Below are 18,559 nucleotides of genomic sequence, written 5' to 3'. Positions count from 1 at the left end.
AATGGGCCATGCCGAGTCAACCCGATACCAGGTGAACAATTTTGTTAAACCCAATGGCAGATTTAAACAGTCGGGCCTAAGAAGGGTAGCTCATTCAAGTTGGCCCAATCATTTCGGTAAATTAGTTCTAACATAAAGCGGGAACATAAAAGGAAATAGTCATAGGCCAAAAACCAAAAATGGCCCACTATGCCGGACCCAACGGGAGTCAAAGATAGATCAAACACCAAGTATAACCCAAATCTAAGGCAAGCCAGCCAATTTTTATAGCACGAACATAAAAACTTTCACTCTTCTACATTTTTGGGTGTCGGAGTTAGAGATGGCATTTTGTCCTGGCACGCAGGTCCAATCCCGCCCCCAATGGGATGGTATAGGTAGGATTATCTGAAAGAGGTTTGGTTGGGTTTAAAAAACTAAACCCGTTTCAGATTCTGAGCGAGGATGGGTTTATGAGTCTTCTGCCCTGCCCTGCCCTGCCCAGCCCAGATTGCATATCATTCTTGTATATATACCCTCAATTATAGTATATATTACATAACTACATAGGTTAAGGGTTTTCCAGATTTCATACTTTCATCACTCAGCCGCCTCACCCCTCCCTCCCCCACTTTCAATCGTTCCTGTAAAACATGTATCTCCTTCAATCAGTCCCTCGGTGAAGGGCGTGGAAAAGATGATGAAGGTCGTGAAGAACCATTCATCCTCCACAAAGTTTGCCGATACCAAGCAAGTTACAGTCACTATAGTCTCCCTTTTCGTCGTAAAAAATAATGTATTTCCTTTAATCAGCGTTATTCCCTGTTATTGGTAAATATTTCTTTCACTATATATATAGATTTGAGAACTCTATATGTGTGTTTTTGTGTGTGTCAAACTAGGGTTTGACTTTGTAAAACGGGGCGGGATGGGTGTGGCACTGTGGATGGATTTGTGTGTTTTTTTTTTTTTTTAAAAAAAAAAGTAAAATGTATTAGAAAGCATTCAAACGGGGAACGCTTCCCAAGAGCCATACAAAGGCCGAAGCCCGAGACAATGTCCTAAGGACCCACCAAACCCAAAAAATCAATGAACTCATCAATGGATATACTATTTCTCCCCAAAACCCAACTAAAAAGAGAGCTAATAATATGAAACTTCAAAGCCCCTAAGGAAGATTCCTCCCCTTCAAAAGATCTTCTATTCCGCTTGATGCAGGACAAAGAACAGGCTCAAATAGAAGAAAGCAAATAAGAATTGTGGGCTGGAAATTCAGAAAACAAAGCAAAGATTCGAGGGTTGGTAGTGGAGAAGAATAATTGATAATAACAAAGAAAAGCCTATTGGAATCACTCCAACATGGCCTAGGTATCACACTTAGAGAAGCCTCACACCCTCAGAATTTGCGAATCACTCACAAGAAATCTCAAAAGATATTTTGTTATTCATTCATTGACTACCTAATCAGAATTACATAATATCCTTTTTATATTGGATTACCCTACAATGGAGGTAATCAAAAGTTGACTCTAGCTTAATAAAGTAACAAATAACTTAATTGATGCAAGTTACCAAAACAATGAAATTTCCCCATAATTAATGCAATTACCAAAATAATGCAATTTGACCAAACCCCCTAATCATGCAAGACTCCAAGTGGATCCCCCATCGTCAAGCATGTGCCAAATTAAGGTTTGAGCCTTAGAACCGTCCTTGCCACGCCTTTTATATACTTTAAAAGGCTGCTGCCACTGTTCTCTATCAATTCTCCCCGGCTTGGAAAAACTCGACCCCGGCAAGGCAAATGCATGAAATTGTTCATAGTGGTCTGGAGCTAGGTGTTGGAACTCACTGTCACTAATCCACATACAATCAGAAAGTGGCCATCCTTTCCACTTAACTAGGAGTTTTTTATAACCGCCTGCCCTTGTTGAAACAAGTTGGTGATCAACAACATTTTCTATTTTCTTCTTTAAACGTGGAGCTGGGGGAAGGCGAGTGATAGGATCAACAAGAAATGGATCAGTAAATTGGCCTGAATGCAAGGTGAGATCTTCGATGTTGAAGACTTTACTGATACCCACCTCTTCTGGTAGGTCAAGAACATAAGCATTGGAGCTAATTTTCTTGAGAACTTTGTATGGGCCAGCACTCTTTGCTTGAAGCTTCTTATAAGCAATTTTAGGATAGCGTTCCGGTCTTATTCACACCATAACCATATCTCCTTCCTCAAATTCAGCAAACTTCCTCCGCAAATCAGCTTGTGTTTTGTAAGTTTCATTGCTCATTGCAATCTTCCTTCGAACTTCTGCATGGATGTCTCTGATATGCTTACTAAAAGCATCAGCTTCAGCACTAGGACGTGCCACAATTGGTAAAGGCACTAAGTCAATTGGTTTCCGAGGACATAAACCTGTCACAATCTCAAAGGGGCTGCGCCCTGTGGATCTGTTTACAAAACTGTTGTATGCAAATTTAGCTATAGGAAGAATCTGGGCCCAGCTACTAATATGGTCACCAACAAGACAACCAAGCAAATCACCCAAGCTGGGATTAATAACCTCGGTTTGGCCGTCAGTTTGGGGTGAAAAGAAGAGGAAAACTTCAGCGTTGTATTCAGCATCTTCCATAATGTGTGCCAAAAATAACTCATAAACTTTGTATCTCGATCAGAAACAATGATGTTTGGCAATCCATGAAGCCGAACAACTTCTTGAAAGAAAAGCTTGGCAATGTGGACAGCATCGTATGTCTTAGAACAAGGAATGAAGTGTGCCATTTTTGAAAAACGATCCACAACAACAAATATAGCATCATGACTTTGACTTGTTTTAGGCAACCCAAGAACAAAGTCCATGCTTAAATCTTGCCACGGCTCATGAGGGACTGGGAGCGGCATATACAAACCTGTATTTTTCATTCTTCCCTTGGATATTTGACAAGTTCTGCAACAAGCAACAATTTTGGCCACATCCCGTTTCAAACTTGGCCAAAAAAAAAAAAAAACGATCTTCCACCATGGCAATGGTCTTATCTCTTCCAAATTGACCTGTTGCCCCACCAGCATGCAACTCCCATATCACATGTTCACAAAGAGACGTCTTTAGGCAAACAAAGTCGAGTTCCTTTGAAGAGGTAACCATCATGCACCGAATCATCAGGATATGTACTCTGCTGTCCAGCTATCAAATCAGCATGTATAATGCTGAAGTCTATGCAAGATAAGTAGTCTCGTTTAAGCATATTGAAACCAAGAACTTGAACAGCCGTAGCGGCAAGAATATGAACAACTCGGCTAAATGCATCGGCTGCCTTATTCTCAACACCAGCTTTATGTTTGATGACGAATAAGTACTCTTGCAAGAATGAAACCTGCTTCCTATGTTGGTGGCTTAACTTCTTATGAGAGTTGATATATTTGAGGGCCTCGTGGTCAGAATACAACACGAACTCCTTAAAAAGAAGGTAATGACGCCAGTAGCGAAGTCATAAGTGGAATACCTTTGTTTTGCTTCATTAAGTTTCTCACTAAAATATGCAACTGGATGTCCTTGACTGAGCACGCCTCCAATTCCAACCTATGAAGCATCACAGGCAACTTCAAACACTTTTGAGAAGTCTGGAAAGGCGCAAAATAGGAGCTGCAGTCATTCTTTTATTCACTTCTTCAAAAGCCTGTGCTGCTGCCTTTGTCCAAACAAACTGGCTGTTCTTCATACAATTGGTGATAGGGGCCATTATTGTGCTGAAATTTCTAATAAATAGCTGATAGAATGAAGCTAGCCCATGAAAACTCCGTGCTTCCTGCAATGTGCTAATTGGTGGTTGTCCCAGCCTCCTACTATCCCCTTCAACACCATTCCACTAGGCCCACAAGCTTCATTCTAGCAAAGCTCACTCTACGATCATCACTCATATCACACCAATCAAAATATTCTTCAATCAAAGCAAGCCAATCTGAAAATACAGTAGGATCAACCTTACCTTCAAAATCTGGCACCTCCATTTTAATTTTCTTTGTGAAATCCCCAGCATCATCATGTGGCAAATGATAATTCATTCCCAGCAGATTTCTCAGAAACTCGAACATTGGGTGCAGTGGTGGATCAGCCCTCACAATTCTGCCTTTGCTGCACATTTAAAGGATGTTGTTGCTCTCGACCACTGCCATCATTCGTACTGGATGCAGTTACTTGTTCAACAGGAGCAAAATTGTTAATAGGTTGACAAATTCGAGCTTCTAACGCATTGAATCAGACATTCAACCCGTTAAGCTGCTCCACAAACTTAGATATCAGCTAATCTTGCTGATTACTACCCGATCTTTCATTTCCTGATTGTGTCGACATGATGTCAACTCAAGCTCTGATACCAAAAACTGATGTAGGACAAAGAACAGGCTGAAATAGAAGAAAGCAAATAAGAATTGTGGGCTGGAAATTCAGAAAACAAAGCTAAGATTCAAGGGTTGTTAGTGGAGAAGACGACTTGAAAATAACAAAGAAAAGCCTATTGGAATCACTCCAACAGGCCTAGGTATCACACCTAGAGAAGGCCTCACACCCTCAGAATTTGCGAATCACTCACAAGAAATCTCAAAAGATTTGTTATTCATTCATTGACTGCCTAATCAGAATTACATAATATCCTTTTTATAATAAAGGATGACCCTTGGATTACCCTACAATGGAGGTAATCTGGGCATAACCCACTAAATCCGAAACAAACCTAACATCATAACCCAGTAATCCCGAGCCACTGGAGCAGAAGAAGATAACCGTTTCCTCATTATTTTTACACATGCAACAACAATTGACCATAATCTGCCTCCTCTTCTTATGGTTATCCCGAGTCAAAATCTTCCCCAAGACAAAAGTCCAAACAAAAAAAGCCACTTTGATCAGGGCCTTTGACTGCCAAATAGCCCTCCATGGGAAGATCCCTAGGGGCATCCATGAGGCACTTGAAAAAAGACCAGACATCAAAACGCCCCTGAGCCGAGGGATACCACACCCAAGAGTCTTCTCAATCTCCCAATCTTGAAAATGCCTCAAGAAATGCACATCCCAAACCGTTCTTTCACTATCAAGATGATAGCAGTTGACCACTAAGGCATGTCTATTTGTGGCAATCCTGTAGAGTCTGGGAACAGCAAGGGCAAGAGAGCGGTCACCACATCAAATGTTCTCCCAAAACAGAATTCCCTTACCATCCCTAACTCGGAATCTAATGTGTTTTGAAAATTCATCCCACCCCTTCCGAATGAATTTCAGAGCTCGACTCCATAAGAAAATCTCCTTTCAACAGAGCACCATCCACCTCTCTCCCAAAACTTCTTGCAATCACCCTCCTCCAAAGTTTGTGTGTCTCTGTACCGAATCTCCATAACCACTTCCCCAAAGGGGCCTTGTTGAAAGGCACCAACCTCCTAATACCTACGCCTCCCGTCCGAATCGGAGAATAAACCTGCTCTCAATGAACCAGGTGATACTTGAACTCCTCTCCCAACCCACCCAAAAGGAAGTTTCATTGTAGCCTCTCAATCCTCTCAGCCACTGAATATTCCATGGCACTATTCGAAGCTTCATAGGCAAACAATGGCTTTCCCTCCTTCCCAATCTACCCTTCGCTCCTTTCTGAAGCTCCCTCTCTCTCCTCCATGATGCATTTTTATTCCTTCTCACTACTTTCCATTCATTGTCTATATCTTGGAATAATTTTTGGGCTTGCCCACCTTCGCTTTCATAGGTCAACTCCACATTATTACTGACCTACTCTATATGATCCGCCACCCAATCTTCCATTCTAGCCTCTCATCTGGCACCCTCATGAGATCCCCTTTATTACTCGGCCTTACAACAACCAAAGGAGTGGCTTGCTCTCGTCTTCTAACTACCATTACTTGGCTTTCATCCACAATGATTGTTTTTATTCCCTCCCTATCAACTTCACTATTAAATTTCTCCAATCTTCATTATGTTCAATTACTATACCCGTCATCCTAGAAACATTCCCCTAATATTATCGAGTTAGTTTTCATTTTGATTGTTTAATTCTCCTAATCCCACCTGAAGCTTCTGTCAACAAGGAGTCTGCCAATTCTCCCCACTCTCAACTAGATCCCTTTTACCATACAAAGAATGATTCCTCCCCCGTTATCTTTGTGTAGACTAACAACCCATCCATACTCCATAGCCATTTCCTTTCTTCTGTACTTTAATCTTCCTTATCCCGACATCATCTTCTCATCTATTCGCCTCTTCCAGCCTCAAATCACTCATTGGGTTCTCTAAACTCCATGGCTGGGGAAAGCCAAAAGCTTCAACTTCTCCTATCGATCCTCCAATTAGAGATGGCAACAAAGCGAGTTTCGGATGGGTTTCCCTAAACCCTACCCCACCCCGTTTAAGAAAACCTTGTCCCATGAACTGGGACGGGTGCTGTATTTTTTTTTTTTTTTTTTTTTTTTTGATAAATAAGCAAATTCATTCAAAAAAACGTTCAAAAGGGGAACGTGTCCCATAGACAACAAAGGGAGCCTAACATCCCAAAGAAGAAATAAAATAAATCATCTCCTCCCGTGAGGAGCAATACCTACCCGAACCCCAAAAACATAAAGATGAAATAAAAGTTGACTTAAGAACAGTAATCGATGATTCCTTTCCTTCAAAGAATCTATTATTCCGCTCCCTCCACAAACACCACCATAAACACAAGGGCGCCATCCTCCAAATCCCACGAGCATGACCTCCCACATAGCACCCTCTCCAAGCCTCCATCAACCCTCTTGTAGATCGAGGCATAACCCACGAAACCCCAAACATTCCTAGCAAAAGACACCAACAATCCAAAGCCACTGGACAATGCAATAGAAGATAATCCACCGATTCCCCATTGCACTTGCACATACAACACCAATTAACTGTGATTTGTCTTCGCCGCCTCAAATTATCAAGCGTCAAAATCTTGCCCCACACCACTGTCCAAGTAAAGAACGCCACTTTGAGAGGCACCTTAGATCTCCACATTGATTTCCACGGAAACACAGTCCCTGTATTATCTGATAAGCATCGGAAATATGATCTCACTTAAAACATTCCCGAGAAGAAGGCACCCAAACAAGCAAATCTCTCTCCCTGCCACAGATCTCATGCCGATACAACCGATCTAGCAACCCACAAATGTCATCCAACTTCCAATGCTGAAACGCTCGCACAAACCGCACATCCCAAGTAACCCTCCCGCTATCAAGCCGATAGCAGTCAGCAACCGAAACATGCCTATTAACAGCAATCCTAACCAATCTAGGAAATGCACAGGCAAGAGTATAATCACCACACCAAATATCCTCCCAAAACCGCACATCCCTACCGTCCTGAACTTTGAATCTAATGTATTTTGAAAACTCATTCCAACCTTTCCTAATGAATTTCCAAACTCCGACACCAGCAGGAATCCTCACCAAACAAGAACACCATCCCCCCCGTTTCTTCCCCAAACTGGCACAAAATAACCCTCCTCCACAACCTATGACGTTCCACTCCGAATCTCCACAACCACTTGCCAAGAAGAGCCCTGTTAAATGGCACCAACCTCCTTATCCCTAAACCTCCGGCTTGAATTGGCTTACAAACCTGCTCCCACCGAACAAGATGATATTTAAATTCTCCTTGAAGTCCACCCCATAGAAATTTCCTCTGAAGCCTCTCAATCGAATTAGCAACCCCACGGGTGTTGTATTTTTATCCCATATTTGTCCATGCAAAGAGTGAGGGTGGGCCTTGACGCACCAGTAAGGTTGCTATATTGTGACCTGGAGGTTACAGGTTTGAAACCGAAAATAGCCTCTTAATACGGAGGTAAGGCTGTGTACATCTAACCTCCCTGTCCCCACAATGGCGAGAGCGTCGTGCACTAGGCCAAGCCTTTTACCCGCCCATGTAAAGAATACACAAACGCTTCTTTCATTGCACTCATCCCTAAGAAGGGTAGAGTTTCTGATGTTAAGGATTTTAGACCAATAAGTCTTGTAGGGTGTAATTATAAGCTTATTGCTAAAATCCTTGCTTTGAGAATGAGGGAGGTGCTAGATGGGGTTATTTCAGAGTCCTAGAACACTTTTGTTGGTGGTCGACAGATTCTTGACTCAATTCTTATTGCCAGTGAGTGTGGATTCTAGGCTGAGCAGTGGTGAACCGGGAGTTCTGTGCAAGCTTGATATCGAGAAGGTGTATGATCACGTCAGTTGGAGCTTTCTGTTGTATCTGCTTAGGAGGTTGGGTTTTGGAGAGACATGGAGGAGGTGGATTGAGGCTTGTATTTCCTCAGTTAGATTCTCTATTATGGTGAATGGATCTCCTACAGGTTTCTTTGGTAGCTCTCGGGGTTTGAGACAGGGCGATCCTCTATCTCTGTTTTTATTCCTTATTATTATGGATGCTCTCAGTAGGTTGTTGGGAAGGGCAGTGGATCTGAGTTTTTTCAGGGGCTTTAGGGTCGGTAAAGAGTCGGGTCATCAGATGGGGATCTCTCATTTACTATTTGCTGATGATACCTTGATGCTGATGTGTCCCAGTTGAGATATTTGAGGTGTGTCCTGGTTTGTTTTCAGGCAGTTTCTGGTTTGAAAATTAATGTATGAAAGAGCATGCTTGTCCTTGTATGGAGGTTTAGGACACCACATCTCTTGCTGCAGTACTTAGTTGTGGGATAAGCTCTTTTCCTATAACCTATTTGGGTTTGCCATTGGGTACTCTGTCAAGGAGGGTGGGAGGTTAGGATCCTGCGATGGAGCGATTTGAAAGGAGAGTCTGGTTAGAAGAAGCAGTATCTTTCGAAGGGCGGGAAGGTTACTCTTTTGAAGAGTATGCTGTCGAGCCTCCCTACATACTTTATCTCCCTTTTTTAGGTTCCCGCCTTGGTAGTTGAAAGGATTGATAGACTTCAACAGAACTTCCTTTACGGGGGGAGGAGTTCAAGTATCATCTTCTTCGTTGGGATCAAGTGTGCAGGCCAATTCCGTTGGGAGGTCTGGGCATTAGAAGGTTAGAGTAGAAATATATAAAAAAGAAGAGAAAGGAGAGAATTGCGTAAAGGCTTCAATGATATGAATTACTCATTCACAGCTCTAATATTTATAGATAAAATGAGCACATGCTCATATTACAAGAAAGGAAACTAAATCAAATCAAAATCAAATCACAACTTATTCTAAAGCATATTCTATGGCATATTCTATAACATAGTCAAATCTCTGCTATTATGGTAAGTCATAACAATAATCGTGGTATCATATATACTAACATATGCTTAGTCAAATCTCTGCTATTACGGTAAGTCATACGTAAATCGTCGTATCATATATGCTAACACTCCCCTCAAGTTGGCGCATGGATATCTGAAACGCCCAACTTGAACAATGCATTCTCAAACACAATCTTACTGACGCGCTTTGTAAGAATGTCTGCAAGCTGCTGAGAGCTTGTGACAAATGGAGTGCAAATTTGACCAGAGATGATCTTCTCTCTAATGTAGTGACAGTCCACCTCTATATGCTTAGTCCTGTCATGCTGAACGGGATTTGCTGCTATGCTAATGGCAAACTTGTTGTCGCAGTAGAGTGAGAATGGAAGCAACACTGGAAGGCACAAGTCTGTCATCCAAGTTTTCAGCCAAAGCAACTCACCTACCCCAAGAGCCATTACCCTATACTCTGTCTTTGCACTAAATCGAGAGACAACATCCTACTTCTTACTGTGCCAAGTAACCAAGTTACCATCAATAGTGGTACAATAACCTGAAGTAGACCTCCTATTTGAAATTGATCCTGCATAATCATCATCTGTCCAAGCCTCAACACGTAAGTGACCATGATTGGCAAACAAAATACCACAGCTTGGACGCCCTTTTAAGTAGTGAAGGATCCGAATAGCTGCATCAAGGTGAGGGGCACAAGGAGAGTGCATGAATTGACTCACGACACTCACGGCATAAGCAATGTCAGGTCGAGTCATGGATAAATAGATGAGCTTTCCCACAAGTCGTTGATACTGACCAATATCTGACAACTCCCCCTCAGAATCAGCCAACCGATGATTCTGCTCAATCGGAGTATCAGCAGGACAAGCGCCAAGCAGACCAAAAGCGGAAAGCAAGTCAAGAACATACTTGCGTTAAAAGATGAAAATGCCAGTCTTGGAGCGAGCCACCTCAATGCCCAAGAAGTACCGTAGGGGACCAAGATCCTTAATCTCAAACTGACGGCCAATATAGCTCTTAACCTCATCAATTCCGGTAGTATCATCGCTGGTAAGAACAATATCATCGACATACACAATGAGAACAACTGTCTTACTGCTGGAATGACGTAAAAACAAGGTATGATCAGCTGCACTTTGATGGAAACCAAACCTGAGAATAGCAGTGCAAAAGCGATCAGACCAAGCTCGAGGAGACTGCTTGAGGCCATACAGAGAACGACGAAGACGACATACCATACAGAATGAGCAGGAGAACGAAAGCCCGGAGGAGGAACAATGTACACCTCCTCCTGCAAATCACCGTTCAGAAAGGCATTCTTCACATCTAACTGAAATAGAGGCCAAGATCGAATTGCAGCAACGAAAAATAATACACGGATGGTATTCATCTTGGCAACAGGGGCAAAAGTCTCTTGATAATCTATGCCATAAGTCTGAGCATAACCCCATAAGTCTGAGCATAACCCTTGGCAACCAATCGGGCCTTGTAACGAGCAACTGACCCATCTGGATTATGCTTAACTGTAAACACCCAACGACAACCCACAGCCTTTTGTCCAATAGGAAGCGGAACCATGTCCCAAGTCTGATTTTTCTCAAGTGCTTGTAGTTCTTCTGTCATAGCATCACGCCATTGAGGTTGTGCTAGTGCATCTGCAACACTAAAAGGAACAGGAACCAAGGCAACAGAAACAAGAAAACTCCGATAGGAGGGGGAGAGAGCATAATCAGAAACAAAATTAGAAATAGAGTATGTACAAGAACGTTTACCCTTTCGAAGAATAATGGGGCGATCATTAAGCGAAACAATAGCTTGAGAAGGCGGAGCTGGTGCTGAAGGAACATGACAGTCAATCGTGGGAGTAGAAGCTTGTACCTGTTGTCTCTGACAATAAACCTGTGAAAAAGGAACAATTCCCCCTGCTGAAGGGGTATCATGAGGAGGAATCATAGAAGAAGAAACAGGTAATGGTAGAGGAGTTGAAGACGGAAGAAGGTGATCATCCATTATATTCAATGGGAACCATTCACTCTGAGAACCAACTGAACCACTATAGTATGGTGTATGCTCAAAGAAAGAAACATCCATTGATATAAACCGCCGACGACTGGGAGGATGGTAACACCTATAACCTTTTTGAGAGTGAAAATAGCCCAAAAACACACACTTCAAAGCCTTGGGGTCAAGCTTTGTATGAGTCTGCCCTAACTGCTGAACAAAGCACACACACCCGAAGACTCGCGGAGGAATAAAAAAAAAAAAGATGAATTGGGATGTAAGATTGAGCGTAGGGCTACAAAGTTAAGAATCCTAGAAAGAGTCCTACTAATGATGTAAACAACGGTAAGAACTACATCACCCCAAAATGACTGGGGAACATTCATGCCAATGCAGATTGCTCTGGCTAAGTCAAGGATGTGGCGATTCTTTCTCTCAGAACGACCATTCTGTTAAGGAGTTTTAACATTAACCATCTGATGCTCAATCCCAAATTCTGTACATAATCGTTGTACCTCCCCATAAGTGTACTCTGTACCCTGGTTAGATCTAAATTTTTTAATGGTACGACCATATTAAGTCTGAACCATTGTCATAAAATTTTTAAAAATGTTGTATACCTCATTTTTTGTTTTCATAATATAAACCCAAATAACACGACTATGATCATCAATGAACAACACGAAATATCGAAATCCAAGACTAGAAGTAATTGGGCAAGGACCCCACACATCTGAATGAACAAGATCAAAAGGTGTAAAAGCAGATTTATTACTACTAGCAGGATAATTGGAACAAACATGTTTAGCCATATGACATGTTTCACAGGATAAATCTAACACTGCCACGTTACAAAATAAGTAAGGAAATAAATGTTTCAAATAACCAAAAGAAATATGTCCTAAACGCATGTGCCAACGCATAAGCTGGGCTTTATTAGATGAAACAATATTAGAAAATGAAACTAAATGTGCTTGAGGTGACAAAGGAGCATCCAACAGGTATAAACCGTCCACTTCACGCCCGCTGCCAATCGTCCGTTTCGACACTAGATCTTGAAAAATACAATGAGAGGGAAAGAACGTTACACTACAATTTAATTGTTCGGTAACGCTACTAACAGAAAAAAGATTTGTAGTCAACTTTGGAACATGAAGTGTATTTGACAAAGTTAATGAAGGAATAACTGATATGTGACCCTTCCCAGCAATTGAAGATGGAGAGCCATCCGCAAGGCGAACCTTGCGTTGGCCAGAGCAGATACTATAAGATTGGAAGAGTGAGGACATACCAGTCATATTGTCTGAAGCACCAGAATAAATGATCCATGGTGTTGAAGATGTAAATACGCTATGTGCAGATGCAATAGTACCTGAGTGGGCATAAGTGGAGGTTGGCTGAGATGATGCCTCCATTTGGTTGAAGAATTGCTTGAACTTGTCCAAATCAGCTTGAGTCAAGGTAACTGTGGCAGAAGATGTAGAGGCAGGGTTGTCAGGAGTTGACAACGAGACTGGTTGTGTAACAGAATGTGCAGAGGATCGAGGCTGTTGTTTCTGTTGCAGTGGACGTCCATGTAGAGCATAACAACGAGATTTGATGTGACCAATTTTTTCGCAATGGTCACATCGTCCACGTTGTCGTCCCAGAGGAGGACCGGTGGTAGTGCTCTGAACTGACTAGGATGGTGAGGTTCCTGAAAGGTTGGGAACCCGAACTGCCATAGCAAAACGATCAACAGAAGCAACACCGAATGGATGAGTCCGGCGACTCTCATCTGACAACACATAGGAGTATGCATCCTCAAGAGTAAGGAATGAAGATAAGCCCAATAAATGAACACGAGCATACTCAAACTCGTCGTTCAACCAGGCAAGAAACTGAAACACTCGATTCTTCTCCACAATTCCTACATATAAAACTGCATCATCTAGATCCTTCCAAGAGTGGAAGGAATCATAATATGACATCTCCTCCAAAATAGCACGAAGATTGGCGATGTAACCTGAAACTGTCAAGTCACCCTGAGAAATCCAGGTGATATCTTGCCCTAGCTGGAAAAATCGTACATTATTCTGCCTCTGAGAATAAGTGTGTTGAACTGAATCCCAAATCTGCTTAGCAGTCTTTATAAACATTATTTTGTTGCATCGAATTGACTAGCTAAGACATAATCATAGTGTTATCTGCAAACCACTATGGATATGCCTTCTCTGACTCAGCTAGCTCTTTCTCAGAACCAGTAATATAGCTAATCTTGCCTTTGCCACCAATGAACATTTTCGCAGACTGTGCCCAAATCAAATCGTTGGAACCATCCAACTTCACTGTGGTGATTTGAAGTCCTGGATTTTCTGATCAGTTGGTGGGAAAAATGGCACCACCACCCACATAACTTGACCTAAGAGAATTAACAGTCGAGGACCCTGAATCTGCCATAATCTGTCACACGACAATAAAAACTCTAAAAACACCACAAATTCTGTTAATAAATCAAAGGGTCTCCTCAGACCATAAACAATAACAATGTCTCCTCAGACCATTCCCAAAAAATCAAAATACATACCTTTTTTAAGGAGCACTGCCCACTTACATATAGCCAGACAGCCTCTTTCTTAATATCCGGAACCTCTTTGTAGACTAATTTTTTTATTTTTTACCTAAGCCCTTCTAGGTGTTGGAAACCAACTATCCCAATTTACCCAACCATAGAAGAGTGAAAAAGAAATTGTAAAACTTAAAAATACCTGTTTTCGATTACAAAATAGCAACACAGAAAAACATGTGTAGGCAACGTCACACGATGTCACAAACAGCCTAAGGTAGCTGTCGCACAAGTAGCAAGGCTGCTGAAAGGTGTGGAAAAGTGTTGGCTCTGATACCAAGTAGAAATATATAAAAAGAAGAGAATTGTGTAAAGGCTTGAATGATATGAATTACTCATTCACAGCTCTAGTATTTATAGATAAAATGAGCACATGTTCATATTACAAGAAAGTAAACTAAATCAAATCAAAATCAAATCACAACTTATTCTAAAGCATATTCTATGGCATATTCTATAGCATAGTCAAATCTATGCTATTATGGTAAGTCATACCATAAATCGTGGTATCATATATACTAACATATGCATAGTCAAATCTCTGCTATTATGGTAAGTTATACCATAAATCGTCGTATCATATATGCTAACAGTTAGCCCTTTTCAATAGGGCTCTTCTGGGAAAGTCGTTGTGGAGATTCGGAAGTCAAGACCATCGTCTTTGGAGGAAGGTTGTTGTGTGCCGCTACGAGGAGGAGAGAAGCGGGTGGTCCTCTGATCTGGTTAGAGTCGCTGGAGGTGTGGGTGTTTGGAAATTCATTCGCAAGGGATAGGATGAATTTTCTAAGCAGATGAGATTTAAAGTACGGGTTGGGAGGGGAGTTCGGTTCTAGGAGGATTTATGGTGTGGTGATCACCCGTTGACTCGTTCCTTTACTAGACTTTTCCGAATTGCCATGGATCTATGAAGCACATACATGGATACGGGACACAGGTACGACACGACACGAATATGGCGACACGGCATCTTTCAAAAAAATAGGACACGGATACAACAGGGATACGCCAATAAAATTATATATATATATATATATCTACATTCAAAATCCACAATACCATAAATCTAATCTCCCCAAAAAATATTGCAATAAAAGAAATACTTCAATTCATCATATAAGCAATTAAGAACCAAGCAAAGTTATCAACAAAATTAGACAAATAAGATCCAAGTACATTTCCAACATGTTTAACATTCTTCATTCATTAGTTCATCGTCTATGTAGTTGTTTTTTAAATTTTTCAAAAATTTACTTTTAAACATCTAAAATTACATTAGGTACCCCTTTTTTCTTTAAAAAAAAATATATAAAATATACCCCGCCATGTCCAATACATGTCCCCCGCGTGTCCACCCCGTGTCTAATAAAAAATAATTTCTGAACACTTCATAGAAGTATCGGACACGAGTATCCGTGCTCAAACACGCGTATCCGTGTCGGACACGTGTTCGACATTGGTACGGGACCCCCGGGAGGGGTGTCCGTGCTTCATAGCCGTGGATAGACATGCTTTGGTGACCGACCGTTATCGGCTCGATAACGGTAGGCTCGCGTGGGATGTGCATTTTCGGCATTCCTTTTAGGATTGGGAGTTGGACGAGGTTGTAGGTTTGTTGGAGCTGTTGTAAGGACAAGAGGTAGATGGTAGTGGCACTGACTCTTTGGTTTGGGTGCCTTCCTCTCAGGGTAGATTCGAGGTTTGTTCCCTATTCTGTTGTCTTTCTGATTTCATGGTTCTAATTTCCATTGGAAGACGGTACAGCATTCCAAGGCTCCCCTCAGAGTGGCCTTCTTTCTCTGGGCTGCTATTTGGGGCAAGATTTTGACCCTGGAATCCTGGATAATTGGAGAAAGAGAAGACAGATTACAGTTAATTGGTGGTGTTTGTACAAGACAAGTGGTGAGTCTGTGGATCACCTTCTTTTTCAATGCCCTATAGCTCACGAATGATGGAGCCTTATCATTGGCCTTTTAGGTGTCCATTGGGTTATGCCTCAAGTGTTGGAGGGTGGTTCCCCTTTTAGGCGTCCATTGGGTTAAGCGTCAAGGGATTTGATTGACGCTTGGCGAGGCTGTCGTGTGGGAGCCCACGCCCGTGAGTGTTGGAGGGTGGTTCCCCTTTGTGATTTTTGGAGGGTTGCACATTCATACATTTGGGGGTAACTATGACTTGAAAGAAATACAAGATCCTTTGAACGTGTAGAAACTGAAGGAGAGAGAGACTAATGGAGGCTGCAATATACGTATTCTCATTCCATTACCCTAAAATGAAATAGGGAAAATATATACAAACATAAGAAAGGCCTAATTACATAATGGCCACAAACTATAATTACAGTTTGGTCCAACATAAATATATATATATATATATATATAAAATAAATATTCCAACACTCCCTCTCAAGCTGGATAATATATATTATATAATCCCAGCTTGGAACAAATAGTCCTTAATCGATTATGACCCAACGGTTTTGTAAGCATATCAGCTAGTTGATCTTCAGACTTCACAAATGGAGTAGAGATGTTCCCACTTAATATTTTTTCTCGAATGAATTGACAATCAACTTCAATATGCTTGGTCCTCTCATGGAACACAGGATTGGAAGCAATGTGAATAGCCGTTTGGTTATCACAGAACAATGGAATAGGAGCTTTGATTGTCAACCCAAGTTCCTTTAGAAAATGTTTTACCCATGTTAACTCACTAGTGGTATGGGCCATTGCCCTGTACACAGCTTCAGCACTAAACAGAGCTACCACTGTTTGTTTTTTACTCTCCATGTAACAAGGTTTACTCCTACAAATGTGCACTAGCCAGTAGTAGATCTCCTATCTGAAGGAGAGCTAGCCCAATCAGTATCTGTAAAACCTTTTACCCTGCCCCAGAACCTGGAGATTGCTTTAGATATCGGATAATCCGAAAAATAACATTCCAATGTGGTACTATAGGAGCTCCCATGAACTGACTTACGACACTAATTGCATATGAAATGTCAGGTCGGGTGATAGTGAGATAAATTAATTTCCCAACTAGACGTCGATATCTGCCAGGGTCGTCAAATAGATCGCCTTCATCTGACAAAAGTTTAATGTTTGGATCCATAGGAGCATCAGCAGGACGCCTGCCTGATATCCCTGTTTCTTCTAATAAGTTCAGCACATATTTCCTTTAAGATAAACTTATACCTTTCATGGATCTAGCAACTTCAATACCCAAGAAATATTTAAGTTTACCCAAGTCTTTAGTGTGAAACCGATTTTGACCTGTGATCACAATATCATCTACATACACCACAAGAAAAATGAAACCAGCTTTAGTGTGCTAGTGAAATACCAAATGATCTGTCTGACATCTGTAAAGACCAAATGCTAATGTTGCCTGAGAGAATTTTCCAAACGAAGCCCTTGGAAATTGTTTCAATCCATACAAGGCCTTCCTAAGGCGACAAACAGTATGGCGATACTCCCCCTGAGCAACAAACCCAGGTGGTTGCTCCATGTAAACTTCTCGAGTTAAGTCACTTAGGAAGGCATTTTTCTAAGTCATTTTTCTTGTCGCCTTAGGAAGGTGACAAACAGTATGGCGATACTCCCCCTGAGCAACAAACCCAGGTGGTTGCTCTATGTAAGAAGGCATTTTTCACATCTAATTGGAACAACGGCCAGTTACAATTGGCAGCAATGTTAATAAAGACTCGGATGGAAGAAATCTTCGCAACAGGAGAAAAGGTCTCACCATAATCAACACGATAAGTCTGGGTGTACCTCTTTGCAACAAAACGAGCCTTCAACCGCTCAATAGATCCATCATGAAGGTATTTGACAATATAAACCCACTTACAACCAACTGACTTGGAACCAGGAGGTAAGGGAACAAGATCACATGTCCCATTATGATGAAGGGCATCCATTTCATCTACCATAGCTTTGCGCCAATCTAAATTAGAAAGAGCATCCTGCAAAGTCTTGGGAACAAAGGTAGCAGACAATTTGGATAAAAAAACAGGATAAAGATGGTGATACATTACTATATAAGACAAAGTTAGAAATAGGATGTGCAGTAACACAAGACTGAGAAGCTTTACGTAAAGCAATAGGTAAAGAATCAGACACAATAAATGGTGTCGGGTCTAAAGACTCCGAAGAAGATGGAGGAACCAAAGTAGGCAACTTGGGTCGCCGAGTATAAACCTGTAATGGGGTAACAGATCGGGGAGGATCAGGAGTAATGGGAGTGGGAGATAGAATGGGAGATACAGAGGGAAGAGGTGGCAAAGATGGCTCAGAAGTAATATCGAGAGGAAGACTGTAATTAGAAAAATATGGGACCGACTCAGAAAAAGAGACATCCGCACTAATAAATTATTTTTGGAGAGGGGGACTGTAACAACGATAACCCTTCCGAGTGCGAGAATACCCAAGAAACACACATTTAGTGGCACAGGGGTCAAGTTTGTCAAGACCAGGTCCAAGGTTATGGACATAACAAATACATCCAAAGACTCAAGGAGTAAGAGTAAACGGTGCGGAATCAGGAAACATGATTGAATGGCGAGATTTCCCTTGTAACACAGACGATGGCATACGATTAATAAGATGACAAGCAGTAAGAACAGTACAACTCCAAAACCGTTTGGGAACATGCATATGGAATAAGAGGGCACAAGTTACTTCCAAGAGATGACGATTTTTACATTCAGCGACTCCATTTTGT

The 18,559-nt window shown here is 41.6% G+C and overlaps 1 protein-coding gene across 2 annotated transcripts in view; it reads right to left on the bottom strand.

Moving 5' to 3' along the window:
- Nucleotides 1-18,559, bottom strand: part of LOC132268303 (RCC1 domain-containing protein RUG3, mitochondrial) — a 45,458-nt gene that overhangs the window by 11,814 nt on the left and 15,085 nt on the right. The window lies entirely within an intron of this gene.

This window comes from Cornus florida, unplaced genomic scaffold (assembly GCF_030987335.1).
Source record: "Cornus florida cultivar Cherokee Brave unplaced genomic scaffold, ASM3098733v1 CherokeeBrave_3.0.0_Hap2_Chr08, whole genome shotgun sequence".
Taxonomy (NCBI): Eukaryota; Viridiplantae; Streptophyta; class Magnoliopsida; order Cornales; family Cornaceae; genus Cornus; species Cornus florida.
Note: the sequence above shows the minus strand (reverse complement) of the source record. Positions and strands in the feature narration are given on the sequence as shown.